The sequence below is a fragment of the Aquila chrysaetos genome, chromosome 17 (assembly GCF_900496995.4).
Source record: "Aquila chrysaetos chrysaetos chromosome 17, bAquChr1.4, whole genome shotgun sequence".
Taxonomy (NCBI): domain Eukaryota; kingdom Metazoa; phylum Chordata; class Aves; order Accipitriformes; family Accipitridae; genus Aquila; species Aquila chrysaetos.
The window spans coordinates 11,734,596-11,757,771 of record NC_044020.1 but is presented as its reverse complement, the minus strand read 5'-3'; the positions used below and the strand labels follow the sequence as shown (position 1 = coordinate 11,757,771).

The window sequence follows — 23,176 nt, the reverse complement described above, 5'->3', positions numbered from 1 at the left end:
TTTTCTGGGCATCTTTGAGCTGGGATTCAGTAGCAGTTCTCTCTGAAAAGTAACTGATAAATGTATAAGATCTTCTGGCATCCCTAGTTTCGATTGAATTGCAGTCACTGCAAATGGTCTGATAAAATCAGACAGTTGGATAAAATCAGGAAATCTCTACATTTATTCTCTGATTACTGAGCAATCTCAATTTCATCATGGTGAAGTAAAAGCCAGTGGTTACAATTACTTTTCTTTCCTTTAATCTATTTCTTAATATTTGGGTTTAAGATGGAAAAATTACAACTGAATATAACTGCATCAAGTTCAGTCAAAACTTTTCTCTATATAATAATATTATTCATATCTCTATGATTAGCAACAGCTGGAATAAATTTTAGCAAAAATATTAGAATCTATATTGTAGAATAAGCCACATGGAGTCATTGTAATTTGAGGAGGGTGAAAGTTTCCATAAAAGATACAGAGAAGGGAATACAACGTATTTTTTTTCAGGTCACTTCTTTAGATTTTATTTTTGCAAGCAGATACAGTTTTATTTTACAGTGCTTAACTTTCTAGCGTTTATGTTGAACAAACACTCCAGATAAAACAACGCACCAATCAGCCACTCTGGACACTACTTGTTCTCACTAGTCCTCTTACACCAAGTTGTACTGAGGAGCTCTAGCTGTGTTAAAGCAAAAATAAGTTTTCAAGTGCAGTTACAACCACCTAAGCCAACACCAGTGCTAAGCTAGCTGGAAAGCTATCATGCAGGTCTGCTTTTCACCTGCAAACATCACCATGCGCTGGTTGCTGTTTTCCTAAAGCGTTTGAGAAATTCGCAGACAGCTAATAGATCAGTTAAAAATAAAAGCAATAAAACCCAGTACAGCTTCTCAAAGGAAACAATTTGAAAGCCCAATTGAGAAGGCCAGTGTCAGGAGTAAGCAGGATGGAGGAGGAGGCAGCTGGGAATGATTGGAGCAGCTTTTCAGTGCTCAGTTTTCCCTCTCCAGTGTTTCCATAGACAATGTGTCCAAACTGGTGGTAGGATAAATTGGACCCTCCCCAGTGATCCTTGCTCTTCAGCACTCATCTGTACTCCTGTAAGTCCGTTGTGGACATGTAAAATATGTCGCAATACTCAAGGAATTTTTAACAAAAATATTAAGCCCATTATGAATCAAAGTGATTATCTAGGTGTGGAAGCACCAGAAGGACCAATAGAAGAAGTGCTGTGAGAATGGTAGGTGCAGGTGGCACCTAGGTCATCAAGCTGCCAGCACATCTATGTGCAGTTTACCAGGACATCCCTAAACCGAAGACAGACTACACACAGAGGACAGACTACAAACCAAAGCCCTAGAGAAGTGATGCAAGGAAGAAAAGAACAGGCTTAGAGCCATCAAAGCCATCACCCAGATAGATAAGGAGTGAAAAATAAATGCTAAGCCAGGGATGGAATAGGATGAAGAGCACATGAGGGTGTGAGAGCGTGTGCAAATCCTGTTTTGTTTTGGGTAAAATCACCTTCCTCTCTGATATTAGCTCACATCGAGCTTTGTTACATTGTTCCTGCAGTGTTGCAAAATTAGTTTGGGGGCTACAAACCTGGCAATGTTAGAACTGTGAGCCATATGTGCTAACAATACGTATACACCTTTTATCCACGTGAATGCAAACTCTTGGCTTGCCTGAAATGTGCTGGGGAGACATATGTGTGATTTTTCTCAGTTTTCCCCAAGGCGAGTGCATATGTATGAGCTCAGGATTTTCAGCTCCTCCTGCTGATGGGGACCACAGGACTCCCTCCTTTCAGAGTCTCTCTCCAGGGAGGTGAGTCTCTCTTGCTTTCTTATGCCCACTCACACTCCCTTCATGTGTTTCAGCTGACTTCTCCTGCCTGATTCCACTCCAGCTTTCTTCTCAGCCAGTAGGAACTTGTAACCTTTGGATTTCTATTGTTAAACGATTTAAAAAACAAGTTACTGAGCTTTGCCTAGTTTGGAGCTTACAAAAATTTCCCATGGCTTCAGCCCAAAGCCAAAAGTCATTCACAGTTCAGCTGAAACACTCCTAGAATTCCTGCAATAGGAGTCTGGAAGCTTTCTGGACAACATTTTGAGCCTGGAAGGTGCAGAAATCAAAATAAACTACAGTTTGAGAGCAAATCTAGGATGCTCGCTGTTACCAAACTTGCTCAGCAACACCTCTCTGTGGGGTTTTCTGTCATCTCTAGTAGACCAGTCCCAGCACATTAGACCTGCCCTTTTCTTCCATCCCTGGGACATCACATTGAATTCAGGGCCTGGCTCGAGGTTCATCTGACCTCACTGCCACGTCCTAGGTCCTTCTTAGTTTTTCCTGTGGGCTGTCTAGAGGCTTTCAGAGATGCTCCATGGCCCAGCATATCTTAACTTTTACAGAGTTCATGCCACAGCTCTGTTCCTCAGGCACAAGGCAACCTTTTCTTTTGTAGATTAGAGGTCACATGTGCTGAGACAGAGCTTCCCTGGAAGCTGCTTCAAGAATAATGAGTGACTCTACACAAGACTCAAGGATTTTTGTGATCCTCATCATCATCTTCTCAGTGCAAAAGGCCAACACTCTCCAGTACAAACAAGAAGGATAATACTAGCAAACAAACCACAGTACTCCTCTGTACTCTTAATCCTTCCTTGGGAAAAGATGGAGAGAAAGAAATTAATTACCTGAGAGTCAACATCATTTGTATCACTACTGCTTAAACAGACCTATTGATAAAAATGGTAAAAACATACTGAGTTTGCTCTGAATAGTTTTATAAGGAGAAGGACTGGAGAGGAGCCTGAAGGAAAACTCAGGCACAGTCCAACTTCAAAGAGGTGCTACAGAGATCCACACTTTGTAATTTGGGCCTATTTCTAGTTATCTCTGTATTTACATAGATTGACAATTGTGAAGAAGAGAAAAATCATAAAGACGGGGTTAGTCTTTTTTGGCATGAGGCTGATGTCTGCATGGGAAATTAATCCATGCTAAGCTGCAGTAAGCTGAGCTGCTGAGTTTGTATTCTTATCACTGAAACCGCTTATACTTGCTGCTGGTCTATAAACTCTTATTAGTCAGACTTGACAGTGGGTGACATCTTGATGAAAAGAATAGCCTATGGATCACCATCCATTCAATAATGGTTTATAAAAATGATATTAAATGAGCCATTTTTCCTAAGACCGCATACCAAAATATTTTGGGGAGATGAATAAAGTGATAGAGGGGATTTTTTTTTTTTTTTTTTTTTTTTTTTGAAAAGGGGATTATAAGGTCCCAGGGTGCTTTGTCACTGAAATAACCACATCTGTCAGCTAAATTGGTAGAGCTATTATATTTAGTTTCTAGAAAGTGTTCCTCAGATGCTGAGGTCTTGGATGCCTCCCAAAAGATTTGCTCTCTGGACAGTTAGCAAAATAAAATTAGGGAGGAAAAGTAGTTCACAGCAACAGCTAGCATTTTCTTTTTTTCTGAATATCACATGGTCCGAAATGTTGATGAGAAAAGACGGGCTCATGAGGGGTGACTTGACAGGAATTACATTTAAATTTCCTTTGTAAAATTTTGCACACTTTTCTCTCTCTCTAGCGGTCACCTTGCCGATGTTGCCTTTTGGGGGCCCATATGATCCTCCCTCAGAGGAAAAGATATCCCAAGGCATTTCCTTTTTTCTTTTGCAAGACACAGTCAGAGGATCCCATTAAATTTTTTAATTTGTTTAACTGGCTTCTAACTTTGCAGGCTCCTGTCATGCAATAAAACTGACTGATGAATGACAGGGCCCTGCTAGGTTTGGCTACGGTGTAATGTGAGCTCCCAGGGCTGGAAACAATAAAACACAATTTTCTGAGAAATGGGGTTTTGCAAGGGACGCGCTAGCCCTGACTTCACCACACCCTTTCATTTCGTTAGCTCCAGTTCAGCAAGTTACAGCTGGACTTTGTTACATTTTCTATCATTATGAGCCCTCTGTTCTTAAAGGTAGGAGAAGATCCCCTGGGTAGCTCAAAGGTCATTTAGGAAGAGAGTTGATGAGTGCCGTGCTGGGGACTTGCTCTGCATGTATGGGAGCCAGTGTATGGGTTGCATTATGACACGGCCAAGGCTCATACAGAGCAGTTCAGAAGAGACAAGAATTTCAGATGAATCAAAAGGCAGCCTCTCCCCTCCCACGCTGACCTTCTTTGGAGCTGCCCTATGCTGAAAATCCTCTCTCTTTCCATCTATCTATACATTTTCAGAGGACTGTGGGTTGAAAGAACAAAGACAGAAACATTAGAGTTTGTCTTTCAGCTATCATTGTCGCATGCTCGTTTTGGAAACTAAATGACAAGATGTTCACGCCACATTTCAGCTCACTGTCATTAACACAGTTGGGCTGTCCCGGAAGAGAAACTTCCTCAAAACTCAACACTGTTTCCTTGGCTTTCTAGTAAACGTGATCAGATCTGACTCCCTCCTGCAGAATATCCTCCTTAACATCCAGGCAAAGACAACGAGAAACATTTTTGCCTTGTCAGGCTGCCTGCAAGTAATCTAACCAGATCTGGAACATTCTAATTCATAATGAATTGGGCCATCCAGCCGAAAGTGTCACTAAGCAACTGCAATAGCGAGCCTCCGACTTTGTGGACCGCCCTGCCAGCTGTGCCAGCCTAGCCTCCCAGCTGTGCCATCACTGACCTCACGCCAGGACGCGAGAGGCACCTGCACCCAGGCCTGGCCCTTATTACAGCACCCACAGAGCTGCAGTCCCTCACACCCGCCCAGCGAAAGCCTCCCGGTCCCAATCCAGGCAGGAGAACAAGGCAAAGAAATAGCGGCACAAAGCAAGCCTTGGCTTCATTACTGCAGCAACAGAGGTACAGGAAGGCTAAGAGATATGCCCAAAGCTAGAAAGGAGCCCAGCCAGAAAATACGGCCAGGAGGTGAAAACACGTCTCCTGATTGCGAGGCCATCTTCTGCCCCTGAGGGCACACAAGGATTGGGAAGAGAAAGACCCGCGGGCAGCACAAAGGCTCTCCCCTCCGGATTTCACTGGCTCTCGTGTTCTCTTTCGCGCTGGGAGGAGGAGGAGGGAGTGAAGAAAGTGGGCATCAGTGTGCCTTTGCTTCTGGTAAGAGCTTCAGCAGTAGCTGTTGTTACAGGTCTCGATAGAGCCAGCTATTTCTCTGCCCTGGCCAAGCACCACTACGGTGCACAGGAGAGGTTGGAACAAGGCTTTCCCCAACCTTTCTGAAGTCTTCATATAGACTTTTTCAGTCTTTGCACTCCCGGATTTTGAGACAGGAGTGAGACAGGACTTGCTTGGGAGGCAAAATCCCATGCCCTCGCACTGCTGACCTCGGGACACGATTATCTGTAAATCGACCCTAGAGCAAAATCCCTAACAGGAAATATGATAGGATGTCACATCGCTATAGCATCTTGCAGCAGCCTGTGCTTGTGTCAGAGTCTGAGAAGCAGGAATGCATATGCCCTTACAGTGACAGCATAGGAGATTTTGTTTTGGTTGTGAATAAATGATTGATGGGGTAAAGGCAACTGGGGGGGGAACAGGTCAAACAGAGCTAATAAAAAAAGTAGACCCAGTCGTCATCCTGTTATATCGCTTGCTAATAGAGTAGTGTTTAGCAATAGCTTGTGTGTTGTAAGGCTTAAGGTTATCAGCAGAGTGACTGCAGAGAGCTAGTTAGAATTCATCCTGCATCTGTGACTGTAATCCAGCAATTTAGACAAAAACATGTACTCTGCATAGGTGCATGACATAGACTATTACTATCATTAATACAGTAATAGTCATAATAAATCACATATTGAGTGTGTTTGTTATTCCGAGGAAAACTTAATTATAATTTCCAAGCTGGCAGCATTTGATTTACTTTTTGCTATCTCTGAAATTGTATAATTAGTTCCCAACTTACAACTCCTGCAAAATCTCTGCCTCGTTGGGGGTGGGAGATGTGGAGTTACAGCTGCAGCCATCTCTCTGGCAAAGACAGCTTTCCCTTGAGAATATTAATTTTTAACATAAAAATGAAAAATTCCCCCCTAAAAAGGGGGGAATGCTTGGAAGGCGTCTCTTAGGGAGCCTCCCCTCGCATTGCTGAGCTGTCTTTGGTAAAAGGAGCTCTCTAGTGTCCAGCTGTAATACTGCAGTTCAGGAGGAAGATGCTATAAGCACACAGCCTCATCAAATAAATGTGCACATGGAAGGCCTAGGTCTCTTCTTTTAGGTACTCAGTGCTAATGCGTAATGTGCAAAGTGCTACTCAAACATCAGTAGCCCGCAAACCAATACTGTACTCAAAAGTTTTAAGGCACGGCGCAGAGGTCTTCTTCATTCCCACCTAACTTTCTCCATCTGTTTCTCAAAGGAACTTCTGCTGCACTGATGAAGTGGCTCCTGCTTGGTCTGTGGGGCAAGGGTGTGTACGCATGTCTGCCAACATGCAGGCCATGAAAAAAAGGTTTGAAATTTTCCTGTGCTCCTCTCCAGCGACAGCAAAGCGCCTGCCATTTGGGGATCTAAGTTCATGTGCACATACTGGTTTGAGGTAGTAGATGGTACATGGTACAAGCAAATGCTTAATTGCAACTGCTGACTTTTAATGCACGCACCTGATTAAGTGAAATTGTCTGGTGCCAGACAAAACAAGTGCGTGGTCACTAATCCTAGCAAGCAAGTCACAAAAAAGATGCGTGGATAGTACTATACAAAGACAGATAGCCCCTCGGTCTTTCTAAAGTGAAGACCTTAACATTTTAACTGGCAGTTATTAGGCAGGTTTGAGTGCATGCTAGAATAACAATATATTGTCTTTACACTGCTTTTAATGCCTGTATTTTGTTTTTTCAACATGTTAGTGATGAGCTCACTAATGTTGATAAAAATGAATTTAAAAATCTATTTGGTTATCACAGGATATCACAGATGGAGAATAATGACTTGACAAATTGGCAAACTGAGATTATCTGCAAATATTATGAGAGACACTGGAAGCTCTTCTGAAATACACCATCATTTTTAATAGCATTTTGCTATTATGGTACCTCCCTTGTGGATACTGTGGTTTAACATTGCAAGTATGAAAAACGATGCCATAGTTGAAGCTTTGCCACTGAAAAGCACCATCTTGTGTTTCCTATGCTCTGCTTCCCACACCAAGGTTTATTCTAGAGTAGAAAATAAATTAAGATGTAATTATTAACTAAACGTGTTTCAAAGGCAAGAAATCCCACACAGTGCTAAGTTGCTCACCTTTAATCACTGCACACAAAATGACGGTGGATTTCCTGCAAGTTACTGTGAGCCAGAGGTTTAAACCTTTTGCCTTTAGATGTGGTCACAGCAGTTTTTTCTTCTCCCATTATTGACCTTCATTTTCTGAACTCAGCTTACAGAGGAGCCATAGTTTTAGAAGCTGAAAAACAATTTCAAGAATATAAGCCACAAACAACAAAGAATCCTGCCAGATTCAGGTCAGTCCTGACAGTAATAGTTTTTTCTCCACTGAGCATTTCAGCTCAGTATTAAGGTGATCACTCTTGATAAACGCAAAACCTATTAGTACATTATTATGTCTAAGCACCCTATGGAATATCTAAGATACAGCATCCCATTTTTGCTTTATTTCTGCAAACCTACAGGCATGGTGGCAATGGCTTGACCATTCTTATGGTTTTTTTTTTCAAAATAAAACAAATTGTTGATATTTTCAGACCAGAAAACTAAACCAAAGTGTTTCTTGCCTCCTCAGAAAACTCTTTGTATAAAAGTCCTCTGATGCTTAATCTCAAAAATGTCGGTCCCTTTTTTACTGAGATTTTGGCTGGAAGGGACTGTTAAGATCTTGTCTGAACTCCTGCATAATACAGGGTGGAGAATTTCAGCAAAGTCCATGACTAATTCTAGTTTTATTTGCAGTGTTGGGTCCTTGTAATGCACAGACTCGCTCCCCGCTGCTGAGGGGGTTGCTGTTGAATTCAACTGAACTGGAACAGAGCCTTAGAGAAGAGAGCAGTTCCCGGAGTCCCACCACCATTTATTAGGAAGAACCTGGTAGTTTACACCATATCATCTTCAAAAATGATAAACCAGAAGATGTGTAAACTGTGTTTTAACAAGAAGAATAAAATCCATAATTCAGGACAGCACAGAAAGCACCTGGTTTCATGCTTCATTTCCTTTTTTAAACATAGAAGAGGCTCAGAGAAGCATCTGCTGGGCTTCTGAATGCATTTGGATCAGCTGCAAGCACCCGTTTGCCAAAAGCAAGTCCAACTCAGACATGAAATCAGGCAAATCTCAGTGATGCTGGGTCAGTTTCACATTTATGTGCCAAACCGATAGCAAGTCTGGATTGGTGGCAAATGTATCTGACAGAAAAAAGCAGAAGCTTTGCATGTCCTTCGCAACATGAGAATCCTAAATACCAGACAGTTGCAAAAAGGATGTACCTAATCTTTTGCGGTTTCATTTCGTTCTCCACATTTATGAATGCAGGTTTATGGAAATCTCTATTAAATGAAGATTTGCAAGTGGAGAAAAAAATTGTTGTTCTGTGAACAGTTTCAGTCCAGTAAGGAAAGTATTTAGGTAATGTACAGTTTAAGACTCTGAGGTAGCCACAGCATCTACCTGAGATCACTGAGTCACAGCCTGAGGGCCACCACAAATTCAGTGGAAACTCCAGAAAGCAAATCAGAATTTCTGGAGCGCCAGTGACTGTATAGAAGAAATGTCTTCATTTGGTTGATGTGAAGGGCACCCTGAAAAAAAATTTACTTGGACTACAGAAATAATGAAAAGCATCCATCTTGCTCTCAGCTCACCTGTGGGATTTTATTGTCCTCAGTGGGGTGCAATATTTGCTTCTCTGGTGGCTATCTAATGAAGGAAAAGACATGGTAGGTCTGGAATCACTTCTGATCTGCCACAGCCAAACCTGGCAAAAGCCAAGTTATTTGTCATCCCCCAGGAACTAATAAGTAGACACCCGTGTGCAGCACCTGCCACCACCCACACAGTCAGCCCCAGATCCTAGGCAGGGTCACAGGTCCCAAATCTGAAGGCAACCGCTGCAAGTATCAGCCCAAGGCACGCCAACGAAAGGGCTGGCAGGGAACAGCCATTGCCGCCGTTCCTTCCTGCCAGCATTACCATCATGAGAAACAAGAGATTTGTGGACATGGGCTGACACTGCTAAATGCAATACCACAAGTATCTTTTTCAGAAACGCACAAGTCACCTGTGCTGTCGCAGGCACAGAGATGGTGCGACACCTCCAAGGAGGCTGGCACAGCCTAGGTAGGTATCAGCTCTACAAAAATCAGCAGAATCATTCTGCGCCCGAACTCACCATCCCATCTCACCACGGCTACTCAGCGGAGGCACACAGCACGTGGGTACGACCACAGCTTCAGAGCTGGTTTGGTCTCTGCTGTCAGCCCTGCTGCTGAGACAGAGTTGTCTTGCAGAGCCTTGCGAGGTGTCTCTGCCCAACACTTCCCACGGCTTCTCTTCCCAGGGTGGCAAATGTTTGCAGATCCCTAACATCTGCCTTTGCTCCAAGTGACAGTGATACTTTTGAAACAGGATTTAAGCTTCTTTGAGACTTGCATCCCAAAACACAGTTATGCTAAGTGTGTTCCCCCGCATGCACATAACACATAAACAACATTAGCAAATCCTAAAACAAGTGCAGATGCTTTATACTAACTAGGAAGCCACTTCATAGGACAAGGAAAACATGAATTGGTCTGCTCAGACCAGTACTTTGGAAAAGCAGTGCACAGGTTAAAATACTTAATGTCTAGTTAAAAACTAAATAATAATTTAAAAAGACAATCCAACTAGCTGGTTGAAAAGTTCTCAAAAGACTTGTGGAGGCTTTCCCTTGTCAATGAGCTAGACACAACAGCACACCCTTTAAAGCTTCTGCCCATCACCTTGCAAGCTTGCTTAGATTTTCCTGTGCTCTCATTTGGAGTTGCTAGGATCAGTGTGGGCATCGTGTCTGAATCCTTGCGGTCCTCAGCAGACCTCCCCAGCCCAGCCGGCAGCACTGTGGTGGCAGGGTAGATTTCCTACTGTAGGATGGTGGGAGATGCCAAAAGGCAAAAGATCTGGCCTTGTTGCCAGTATTGGTGTTGACAGTGAGTCACCCAGCTGCCTCTGCTGAAAATTATTCTCTCTCTCTCTCTCTCTCTCTCTCTCTCTCCAGCCCTGATGAATATTGATGAACTTCAGAGCATCAAAAGAAGCAAAGGCAGGACAGCTGTTTGAGGGGACAAACGCTCCAGTTCTGGATTGGGAAAAAAGAGACAGACAGGGGAGTGGTTGTGATGAGCCAAGACAGTCTTCCCCCTCATTTGTCAAAATGTGATTTACAGACACACTTCCATTCACCCTGTGGCTGCCAGTTTCCACATCCTATGTCCACAAATCTCTCTTGCTAATTGGATAGGCAATATGTGGGCTGCCTCCTCTATAAAAAGCTACTCTGAACTGGGACGCTTCCCAGCTCATTTTAATAAATCATGACTGTAATTAAATTCTTTTGCTGCATATTTCTGCAATAAAATCTGTATCATTCGCTTATTAGCCTTCTTTACTGTCCAGCTATCATTTTGTCTTGCTTCTGAAGCTGCCTTTCCTGCCTGGTCATTTGAAGAATGCCATTTGCTTTGAATCCCTAATCTAATTCAGCTGCTTTTTCCTTATCCTTATTTTCAGGCCCTCGTTCTGTCCATCTCAATAGCCCCACTCGTGCCTCCAGCCACTGTCCCTGCCATCAGTGACCACCTCAACTCACTCTCGATAGTTCTGCTCATTAAAGCTGTCCCATGGCCTCAAGACCCGCTTCCACCCACATCCCATCAAGTGCATCTGAGGCTACCCTTTCCCAGTGGCCAGCTGCCAAAAGCACTTATTTACATAACAAATCCCCTTCGTTGATGACATTTGTTCCTCTTTCTTCTTTTGGGACAGTGTCTGTACTCCCTTATGGACTTTCACAGGGTTTAACACACTGCAAGGGTTACCGCAAAGCAGAATAACCATCTCCGCCCGAGCAAAAGACTGCCTCAGAGCTTTGCCTGACTCCCTACAACAAAGCGCAACCTGGAACTGCATTGCCCTCAGGGCTGTCAAGCCCTGGAGGCCTCCGAGTCTTGTAGTGAGGGGACACGGAGCCCCTGAAACTCTCGTGCTGGTTGCTGTGAGGAAGAAGTCAAGAGGTTAGGTTTGCCAAAGTTCCTCTTAGCTGCAGTTTCTCTTGTATGTGGACAGAACGTGGGGAGGAAGCCCTGAGCTGGATGCTCACGCTCCTTTTAGGTTGGGGAAGGGACAAGGCTTGGAAGAGCCTTACCAGCTAAGCTGGCAGCTGGAGTACCAGCTAGCTAGCTGCAGGCTAGAACCATCTCGGAGCAAACGCAGCTGTCTCTCTAAAGGGCCAGTAATGTCAGTTGTGATGGACAGGCACTACTTTGACTAAGCAATATTTTTGATTATTCATTTTGCTAACATATCTGGTCAGAAGCAAAAAAATCCATGCATTTGGGAATTCTTCCAAATTTCTTCGTGGGAGCTGCAGTTTTGAAGCCGCAGATGGCTGAGGGTTCCTGCTGGATTACATCTGCCAGGACGCACCACACTAGCTGCACTCCACGCTAGCTAAGCAAGGAGCAGGACACCGGTGAACGAGGGGAGGTTTGTTCAGGCCCAGACTCTTAACCTGTACTGGAAACTGTGGCACAAGGCACTGAAGTCACAGCTTTCGGAGACATCGCCATGATGGTCCCCAGCCAGAGCTCTCAGCCTGCTGCAGCTTTTGGATACAAAGTTGAGTGTCTGGACAGAAATTCATTTTCTTTTGTTTTTTTTACCAACCAAAGTCAGAATTTCCTATGGAGAGAAAAATATTTTCTAACCGCTTTGGGCAGCAAAGACCTTGAGGCACCTAGACAAACTGAAGCGTAGACGTTTTAAGCAGTTTGCCCACTGATCATGGCGAAGGCTGTGGGTGCAGTCAGGAGAAGAACCCAGGAGCTCCAACTCTCTGCTTTCAACCTCACTCAGTCATCACAGAACTTCTCTTGGTTTTCATTTTCCTGAAGGTCCTGTCAATCCTAGTGTCCAGAGGTAATAGGACTGACCTTAAGAGTCACATTTTGGAAAAAAATAGCAAAAAATAAATTACAGAGAATAAGAACTAAATTAACTGAGAAGCTGGATGGCATGTGGGTCAGATAAAGCAGTGTAAACATCCAGTCTTTTCCTTGCTTTGAAACGACGAGTATTTCAAAGACATCGATATGTGAAGCAGCATCTTGTTTTGCACTTCTTCAGAAATCTTACCAATTTTTTTTTTTAAACGGGGTCATTTTTAAAAGGCAGAGTCCCTTGTCTTTCATGGCCTCAAAAGCATAATGTAAAAAGTTTTAATGTGTAAAGTTATAACATAGGGTTGGTTTTATACTGACACTAAGTTGGTTTCAGATTCAAAATAGATTGAGATATGCCTCTTTTTTGCATAACTCCAAGCTCAGCTTCAAACGTGTAAAGTGGGAAAATTAACATTAAAATGAATCCTTAAACTGCAATTACTTGGAAGATGCAGAGCATGAAGCATTCAAATGGCTCTCACTCAGTGACCCAGTTAAAATATACAGATCAGTACTGCAATTTGCTTGCAAGCATTTCAAAGACTGGAGGGTATGGAGGCTCTACCCCGCTCCCAGCTTAACTCGACGTTTGTGCTCTAATGCAGTTCAAAGAAACAAACGGATGTCCAGAACACTTTTCCCTTGAATGCATTTCCATTAGGTTGTGATCCTCCTCAGGCCTTATGAGGGAACAGCAAAATACTTGAGATTGCAGATCAGCTTTACAGAGATGTGTCAAGGCATTGTATGATCATTGATAATATGATATAGGTACCATTTGTGCTGGCATTGAAAATGCAACTGCTGTGCCATGTTATTATGAAGTCAAAATGTATTATATCAGATAAAAGAGAAATAAAATCTTGGTATTTTCTATTACGTAAAAATGGCTTTGTTGAAAGAGGCATTGGTGAAAGTATCATCTAAATTCTAAGAGGAGAAAAAATGAATTCTTTTTTTTCCTATTTATTAGAAAAGGCATATTCCGAATACACCAAGCAATGGAGTGAGCTAATATAAAGCATTATAATGCTGTGTTAGTATGAAAGTAGAGTGTCCTTGCCCTGCAAAAGGGTAGCAGAGCACACAATCAGTGTAAGGACCTCGTGAAACTTTGCCCTTAAGATCCCCAAGTCACTTAACTTCCTCCAAGAAAATTCACAGACCATTACCAAGGAAGCAAAAGCGACAAAGCTGTCATCTTCTCCCCTCTCTCTTTTTTCTCTTTGTGATCAGCCTTGCTACTTTTAAGGGAAAGCGCAGGAATGAGGAAAGCTTACAGCCACTGTTACACCCCTGGCAGGGGAACAAGGGTGAGGAGGAGCTCCAGGAACTCCAGCCTCAGACCTGTCAGTGAGAACCAAAGGAATAACCTCATCAGCTGACAGCAACAGCAAGACTTGTTTTCCCTGTGGGTTATCTGCTAGGGGAAAAGGAGCAGGATGTATCTGGCAAACATACACGTTCTCAATGCAATAACACGTTGCGGCTGCATTCCCCTTCTTTTCATTACTGGCTTCGGCTTTCATTTCTTTTTTTTCTTCCATACTCATTCGCAGCTGCTGGGCAGGATCCGAAGGAAGCCTGGTGCAGTAGTCACGAGCGTGACCTTTCCCGTATCACAGCAAGGATGAGCTGCAGCTGAGATAAGCAGCCTGATGTTCTCCAGGCACCTCTGCTGCAGCTCTCCTGCCGACATCATTAGGGGACTAATGCCAACACCTCCCGACAGCTCCTGGTCATATTCATCTCAAAAAGCCTGCGCTCTCCTCCCTCCACTCAGCAAAGAAGGCTCTTGCAGTGCACTTTTTAATTGCCTTTGTAAATGACAGCTTGTCTGATACAGACGAGAGCTGTGAAACAGTAACCTGCATACTGATGCCCATGTGGGAAAGCATTCATCGGCTTCTCCTACTGTGGTAGTTTGAAGGTGTTCCCACCTCTCCTCCAGCCATCTACACCTGGCCCTCACCACAGGGCTTTGCCCTTTCGGTTGGATCGGGGCCACACAAGCAGTTAATCTGCTGTTTGGCATGGGTGAGGTGATGAGAAGGTTGTTCAGGGGAGCAGGGGCACACGGTGGGGCACGGTGGCTCGCTGGGAACTCGCCAGAGCAGTTCCACAGCCCCGCTCCTTTTCAGCTACTTCTGATCTCCTCAGTAGACATGTACTACAGTTCTGTCTGCTATTGCAGGTACTGGAAGACAAGTGAATGAGCAGGAACCACTAGTGAGGGAACACGAATGGTAACAGGGGTATTTTTTTCCCCAAATCAGTTTTGGGAATCAAATGGTAATTATGATTACAAGGCAAAATTAACACACCTCATATGAAATGTATATTTAAGGAGCTGCCATACAATGCTGTAAGGCAAAGGGTCACGTCTGAAAGCTCTCATTTCTGTAAAGAGTTAACTTTTTATTCTGTAAGAAAGCCCCAATGACGTCAATAAAAACTAAATATTAAGGGCGATAGACCCAACCTCTCTGAAGCCCCTGAATACTGAACTATTGCATTCAGCGAGGGCAGGACTCGACATACAATGCATAGCACGAAGACATACCTAGGCGTTCACAGGCTTAGGTCTACACCTATGTTTCAAGAGTTGTAGGCCACCCACATTTCCTTTGTAAGATGCTATGAACAGCTATAACTTGAATGTCTAACAGACTGATAGAGAAATCTGATGAGCTGCGAAAAGACTAAATACAGGGCCACTAAATAAAAGTGAAGCATAGAATAATAGGGAGAACATTTAGTCCAACCATTCCATTCAAAGCAGGGCTACCTTCAAAATTTGCTCAGGGCTTTGCACAGTCAAGTTTTGATACTATTCAGGGCCTCCAGCCTCTCTGGGCACCTCTTCAGCTCTGCATCTCTCTCTGGGGGAAAAACTTTTTCCTTAGGCACACTAGGAATTTCCCCTGGTATAAGTTGCGCCTGGTGCCCCTTGTCATTTCTCTCTGGGCACCTCTCAGCAGCTCTGTTGTCTCTGTAACCCCCATTAGGTAGTTCAAGGCACCAGTAACATTCCACCTGAGTCTTCTCTTCTTAAAGCTGAACAAATCCAGCTCCCTCTGCCTTTTCTTGAACACTATGAACTCCTGACCACGTTAGTGGCTGCCCACTAAATATTGCTCCAGTTTATCAATGTCTTTCTCATACTTTCTGGGAGCCAGAACCAGATGCATTATGCCAGATGTGGCCTCACAAGTGCTGAACAGAGGAGAACAACCACTTCCCTCGACCTGCCGGCTGTACTGGTATTGATGCACCCGTGTCTGGTGCGGTTGGCTCTCATTGTTGAAGTGGCACATTCTGGACTCACGTTCAGCTTGACATCTATCAAGACCTCCAGGTCCTTTTAGGCTGGGCTGATTTCTAGCCAGCCAGTCCCCAGCTTGTTGCATGGGGTTATTATTTCCCAGGTACAGGACTTTGCATTCACTTTCTTGAACTTCATGATGCCTCTGTCATCCAATTTTTCCAGCTTGTTCATGTTCCCCTGAATGACGGCAGCCTTGCCCTCCAGCATATCAGCTACTCCCAATATACAAAATAACTGGAAGCAACATCACGAAAGAGATGATAGTCAGCTTAATGGTACTGTATAAACTCAGAAAGGAGCAGGACTGACAGTTATGCCGTATTCATTCTGCTACTGGAAAACACCCTGTGCTGCTGTCCTTCACGGGGTAGTTGATGCCCTTACTTTTGAAGATGAAACCAAAGGATGATGCGGTTTACAGGGGGAGCTTACCGAATTCCTCTGAGAAGATTTAGCAAGGACTAGTAGAATTAAGGTGCCTTTTTATCTCTACCTCCAGTCCCAGAAATCAAAATTATTAGCATCAGCCCAAAGCATGAAGCACATCATCTAATCTGAGAAAAAAGATGCTCTTTCCTGTGACCTTAACTCAGTCATATAGGTCAGGCAGCAAAAATGAGCTGCTTAAAATAACATCTAAGCTGAGCTTCACTGCTCCTCTACATAGGCATTTGTCCACAGGAAAAAAAAAAACCAACACAACATCAAACAGCTATATTTCCTCTTCAGAGCTGCTTATTCATTCACATAAAAAGACAACAGCTAAGTAGCAACAAGGAAGAGTTAAAGGGAAGATAATGCAAAACCTAAACACCTATTGCTTAGAGTGAAGGGAAAAAAGGTTCCTTCCCATGAACTGTGCTGACAGCACTATCTGCACCTTCCTCTTCCTGTTTTCACTCTTGCACGCACAGCGGTGGCTTTTACTTGGCCCATTTGAATTGCCTATCACAGCATGTTGAAACGGCATGCAGTAAATCAATGCAAATCAATTCTTAAATCCATTAGAAAGAGTCAAGTGTACGCTTCAAAAAATTCAAAGAAAATTAGGAGAAACTTACTAGCTCAAAGGGAAACATGGGGCAGCTTCCCATATTAAGACCTGGACGGCAGGAAGAGCAACTGTGAGGACTCGCCCATCTGAAGGAGCGGGCTGACAGCCTGTCCTAGGGATGGAGACTCCTGCTGTCACTGTCCATTCAATAGATGGTCCTCTCTTGAGAGGGGCTCACCTCTGCGCTGAGCTTCTCTAAGCCAGGACACTCAACCCCATTTCCTTCAATTTCAGCAGTTTTCTGGATTGAGGTCCAACACAGATGTGCCTGAATTGTCCACAGCAAAGAGCTGTTGGGACAACCCCAGCCGAGTCAGGCTAAACATACTTCCTGCTCACCTTCAAACTCCCCAAAAGAGGTGCTAAAAATTGAATTTGAGGAAACTAAATAAACAAGAAAAGAAGAACTCAGAGGAAGGGTCCTCAAAGCTACCTCCCCCTTCAGCTCACACAAACCTAAAGGGCTCAGAAACCCGTAGTGGGCTTACAGCCCAGAGCAGAACACCAACCCCTTCCTGGCCAGCTCTGAACACCTCGCTGCTGGGGGGCAGGGGTATTTTATGACTTTCTTGTGAGGGCTTCTGGTCTATGGAAACATGGTTTTCAATTCACTGACAGTGCGGGGTAAGAAACATAGGAAAGGGAGAAACCCAAGGATGGTAACTATGCAATTAGGAGAGAGAGGGAGAGAGACAAAGGAGGTCGGGCACAGAAGGAAAGCGCTTGGTAGTTTGAAGAACAGTCATTTCATAAAGCAAAGGCACACGGAAATATTGTACCAACTAGCAAGAGGACTGGTATGTGGAAGGAGCTCTGTTTCTTAGCCTGGTAAACACGTGCCCAGCCAGTCTTTGAAGTGGGACATGTGCACCATTACTCCACACTGCCCTTTCTTTTTTTTTCCCTCTCTCTCTCTCTCCCAGAGGATGCAGAGCTGGGGGAAGGACTCCCCATCTGGGGATGACTGCAGAACCTCAGTGATTGCTCTTGATCAAAGCCTGCAGGCTCTGGAAGTGGAGTAGTGGTTCAGGAATCACTGCGTCTCGCTGCTGCAGCGCATTGCTGAGGCAGCCAGGCATCGCCTTGGGGGGCAGCAGCTCTGGATGACCCTCCTCTCTTACCCCTCCCCAGCCTTCTCTCTCCCATGGCTGTTGAGCTGAACGGGGCAAGAAAATCCTGCCACTTTCAAAGCAAGATCACGGTTTTTCCTGAGCTCCGAACAGAGTAGGCACTTTGGATACTGCTGTGAGAGAATTGGCAGAACTGCATCAGCTCCACTGGGTAGCCTTGCCTCCACAAATGGCAGGGACGACCAACTGTGGTGCTCAGGCATCTGGGAAACCCTGCAAGCTATGTGTCAGAAGACCTTTGCACTCATCCAAGGCAGATCTTGCCTCTGCAAGAAGCAGATTCCTGTCATCTGTCTCCCACTGATTTCAGGATTCAGCAGATTCCTGCCTCCCATGGCATCTCTCCGCTGTGAGAAGCAACTACTTTTGGCTGCCTGCTCCTGAAACTGTTTCCTGCTGAGCCTGAAGCCACATCCCCTCTCCAAGGCTCCTCATACCAGCAGCACTGTACAACGCAGGGTAGGACAGAATGAATAATTTTGCCACTAAAAAGGCACTTTCATTTTCCTTGAAACCCCAGGACGTCTGCAAGCAGTTTCCACCAAAGAAAAAACATAAACATAAATTTCAGTTTCATCAAAACAATCTCTTTCTCTTAGAGGATCTCCATTTGCAACAGCTCTAGCGGTAGAGAAAGGAGATGCTGCCACAGACCACTTCAGTGACCAAGTGTTTGGCAGACACAGCTGGGATATGGGGAATCCCCTTCCCTGAATTAGGGTTGGACCCACAGACTCTAGTGTCCTTGCTATACCCTGTCAGGTAAAGGGACAATTTTGGGGATCTCCCTATTTTGTGGGACAGGAGAATGCTACTGTCACAGAGCCCCATGAGCTCCTGTCCTGAGATTTAATAGGCAGGTGCTGGAAGGTTTGTGCTGTCTTTTGAGACAGTCTTTAATATTCAGCTGCAGGGAGTCATTCCTATGGTAGAAAACAGCCCTTCTGTTGGACTCAGGATCAAAGGTCAAGTAGTTTTGCTCTGCTGTGTACCCTAGACCGCTTCTTCAGAATAATCCTTCTGCACATGGCCATCTCCTTGGGGTTCCTGCTTCCTTGGCTCTGCCTGCATATAATCTGAGTATTTACCTTGCTTTCCAAAGAGCATCTCTTTCTCTCCAGAGGGCAAGCTAACCTGCTCATTTCTTCATTTTCACTCAGTGAGCCATTAAATCCAGGGAACAGAGTCTGTGTGGTGGAAATTCACTGAAGTGCTGACTGCTAGACCTGCCTGAAGGATATCTTTTGTCCCAGTTCAGCTGCTAGGGCCACTTTATTCTTTGGATGCAATGTACACCATGCAAGTGCTGTTGGCTTGTTATCCCTGGGACAGAAAAATAATCAGCCTAACCACAGAGAAATGACATATGTTGGCTTGTCAGGCATTTCCCCTCCTCCACAACTCCTTTTGTTACAAAAAAAGAGAGTGCCAAAATGGGAAAGAAAGCCCTTGTTTATCTTTCACGCACAGTGAACACGAGCTCGCTTACCCGCCAAACCTGCAAGGATACCTGTGTGTTGTTCCCTCCGCTAGCACAAAGCCACTAACTTTGCTTGGTCTCTGCCCGGTAGCCACCCAGAAGCATCCAAAGCAAGTGGTGGAGGCTCAATAAAATAGAAGCTGTGCCTCACTCCGAAATAGATACGGCAAGATGAGCTGGCGAGGAAGAAAGAGTCAATTTGTCTCTGGCCCCTGTAAAATCCCAGACTGTGTTCTCAGTAATATGATCAGATTTGGGGCTAGATGATCAGCTTTGGCAGTTCTAATAGAGTCTGTCTGCCAGCACTGTAATTGTAAACACAACCAACATCTGAATATAATAATAATGATGATAAAAAGTAATGTTACCATGGCCCACACCCACTGGGACGTCTCATTTTTGCTTTGGCTTTAGGATAAAGGATGATGAGGATGTTTGGATCAACAGCTTCATTTCGGCCAGTGTTTCTGATAAGTCTGTCACCACATTTGTCTCTGGAAAATATTAAGCACAACATAGAGCTCATTCCTAGATGATATACAAGCAGCTTGTTTTTCTCATTTCACCACAAATCTTATTTATATATACACTGCAAATAGATTGGTACCACACACAGAGCACATCTATAGGGCCTGATTTTCCAGTGTTATATTAGATTTATGAACTTGTAATTCCATAGACTTTAATGAGTTTTACCAGAATAAAGCTGGTTCCTAAAGAGAAAGGATATATTATGAACTTGCACATATTACTTGTGTGTCCACCCAGAAACGTTAGTATAGGCAGACACCTGGCACAGATGACAATAGTTAAATTTGCCTCATACTCCCTTTTATAAGACCCTGATTTCAGTTGCCTGCAACTGCCAAACATTCAGTGTTCAGGCAGAAATTTTCCCTCTAATGTGCTTGCCTCAGGCTAAATATTTTCAGACAGTTCCAGGAAAATTAGTCCAGCCATTTTGAGGATGAATTTAGGGAAAACCCACAGTGTTTCACCAATATTAAGAAAGGCTCCAACTGCCTTATTTAGAAGCTCTTGAAGCTTTGAAGCAAGGCTTCAAAACACTGAAAGGAAGTAGTACGCTGTATCCCAGAAGTGGATGTGCTGCTGCCTTGGAAATCTGCCCACAATCCAAGAGAGACGTGCCCAAAACCAGCAGTTCACACTCAGCTGTTGACTGTGCACCAGTTACCCATGTGTGCTTGCACTGGCATGCTCTGTTGCAACGGGAGATCTCTGCGCTCGCACAAGGCATGCAGCAAACCCACAGTTGATGTTCATAAAATCATTTACAAGGAGCTGATCAATGCCACAAGTGTTCTGCTACACAACCACACCGTGTTTGCTCTGCAGGCTTCAGCGAACAGAGGCTGGCGGAGTTCAGAGGGCCACAGAGATAGCAGTTGGGCAATACGGGCAAGCAGCAAACGTTAGAGAAGGCCAGGAAGGGGGAATGAGAAAGCTGCCCTAAGTTAAGGTTGTGGGTTGTTTGGGTTTTTTTATAAACAGCTACTGGCAACGCCCTGGTTAGCACTGCCAAAAAATCCCTGCTATTGTCTTTGCTTAGGCAGGGCTACGTTCCTTTCAGCTGCTTACCCCTAAGGAAATACAGAAAATACTGCAGAACCATGTGCTTTTCTTGGTGCATGAGCAGCCTTTAGACAGCACAGAAACAGAAAAGTTTAGGGTGGACCGGGCCTCTGGAGTTCAAAGGTCCAACAGCAAACCACAGATTTAAAGCAGGACCAAGGACGAAGCAAGGCTTTTCTGTAATTCTTTGCTGCTGGGGATCACGGTGGCATAAAGCAGAACAGCAGCATGCACAGACGGCACCTCTCCTTCTGTCACCTCACTCTTGGTGACAACACCCAGGTTGTGCAGGTAGAAGGAAGCGACCACCTTCACAAGCAACAGAGAGAGAGGAGCTGAGACAGGAGGGATGTCTGTGGCTGCACTCTTCCACAGCAACTCGAATCAAAGCCCAGGTTCTTCAACCATCTGAAGAACTCCCTAGCAAAGAAGGTGGCCCAGTTGGACATACAGACCAGTGATTCCCAAACCCTGCAGCCCAGTGGTTCACAGTAAACCCACAGCACACGTGATGTTTTTCAAACAGGGCGTTCCACCTTTAACTTACATTTATTTTGATGTTTAACACAATTCTTACAGACTAGCTGCTGACCACTCACCAGGGCCACTGACAGTAGCGGACTGCAGACCACCCAGCCAGAGCACATAGTTCTTCAGTGCTCTCGCTGCACACTCTTAAGTGGAGATCTCTGCTAAATCTCAGTCTAAATAGCTCAGCCATTTTGCTGACCCCTGTGAGGGTACATATGGTTCCATATGGTGGGAAAGCTGGTTTTTTCAATTTTCTCCTAAGACCAAGTGTAGGAAATTATATACAAACCAATGTTAAGAGAATATTAAGGTTGCAGATTCAAGCAGTTACAAGCCAGGAACTGGCTGACAAGGTCCGAGTCACATAAGAGAAAGATCTAAATAAATGTGTTTTGATAGCCAAAAAATGCTCTCTGAAAGACAGGCTAGATAAATAGAAATAAAAGAATGAGGCTGCTTTGTTTGAGAACAGCTTTTAAAATCATGATCGTCTTTCCAGACCATTTCCTTCTCTCCTCCCTAAACTCCTGCCAAATTGCAGCTAGGTTTAACACGAAGATTTCACAAAAGGTTAATCTTTGCACTTGAAAAGTAAGCAAAGTTTGGGCTTCAGAGGTGATTTTCTTAGATCGTTTTGAAGAGTTATAATTGTGTAAATTGAGTACCTTAAATTTACCACACTGAAAAGCTGCAGTACTACATAATTCTTCCTGTAATTCTTCCTCTATAAAGATGACACTCATCCCTGTGGTGGGTCTGCCATAGTTAAGGGTTAGACTTATCAAGGTGAAATCTTCTTTCAGCAAAAGGAGGAAAAAAGATTTCAGAACGAGTCTGTTTAGGATTGCGCAAACAGCCCCAAATTCCCACCCCTTCTCTGTCATCAGAGACATCCCCAATAAGCACCGCATTTGTTAAGTTTCAGTACGGGAAAACCATTTCCCATAAACCCAAGGAAGGGTGCTTGCTGCGAGGCAAACAGAAACCTCCCTAGGCCAAGCTGCCTCGGGTAGGAGGAGAGCAGCCAGCAATCAGCGAGCCTGCGATGGCAGAGGAAGGTCCCCACGGCGCGTTCCGTAAGCGTCAGCCCCGCGTGCACCCGCTGCTCGCAGCAGAGCCCGCACGGGCAGCAGGTGCTCGCGGGCCGGCACTCGCATCCCGGTCTGAAGCGTTAAATCAGCTCACGCCGGGGGGGAGAGGTGGGATGTTGCCGTTCCGGCTCCTCAGGTGAATTCTGAGCAGCGTTGTGCTCGGGGTCCTGTTGTGAGAACAGCGACGAAGGCCGGAACAGAGCAAAGCAAAAGTCACGCTGCAGGAGATACCTTTGGAGCCAGTGCTGAGGATCTATTGGGCCCCAACCTACAGGAGACACTAATCAAAAGGGTTTGACTACTGGGCAATACCAGGGAGGCTAAAACAAACAAACCAACCAACCAAAATCAAAGAAAGAAATGTGGCAAAACGAACAAGTAAGTCATATGAAATCAAAATAAATTCAAATCTTTTTCCCCGAGAAGAACTCCCGCACACTGCAAGCCCTGCAGCAGCCTGTCTCCATCAGCTACGGTCACAGGCTTCGCAGAGCCTCATCCACAGGTCAGAACGGGCAGCTGAAGCAAACAGTCTCGAAATCTGGCGACACAGATCCTGTTGAGGAGGTCAGTAGGATTTTCAAATGCCAATCGGGTGGGAAACTTGTAGAGGAAACGAGTACAGGAGCAGCACAGGCTGCAAGAGGCTAAACCTAAAAGGACCGAACTGTAGGATAACCACAGCCACAGCAGCGGGGATGGGAGTACAAGGGGGAGGGTGATTAGTAAAGGAAGGCCCATTTAAAATGGAAACAAGTCTTAGTCCTACCTGTCAAGTTCTGTCT

At 44.7% G+C, this 23,176-nt stretch overlaps 1 long non-coding RNA gene across 1 annotated transcript; it reads right to left on the bottom strand.

Moving 5' to 3' along the window:
* Window positions 1-576: 576 nt before the first annotated feature.
* LOC115352719 lies at window positions 577-22,794 on the bottom strand. The gene is made up of 4 exons (XR_005930781.1): window positions 21,966-22,794; window positions 19,545-19,670; window positions 7,278-16,856; window positions 577-1,943 (listed from the first exon to the last, which is right to left on the bottom strand). It is a non-coding gene; the product is annotated as an uncharacterized LOC115352719 (long non-coding RNA).
* Window positions 22,795-23,176: the final 382 nt, after the last annotated feature.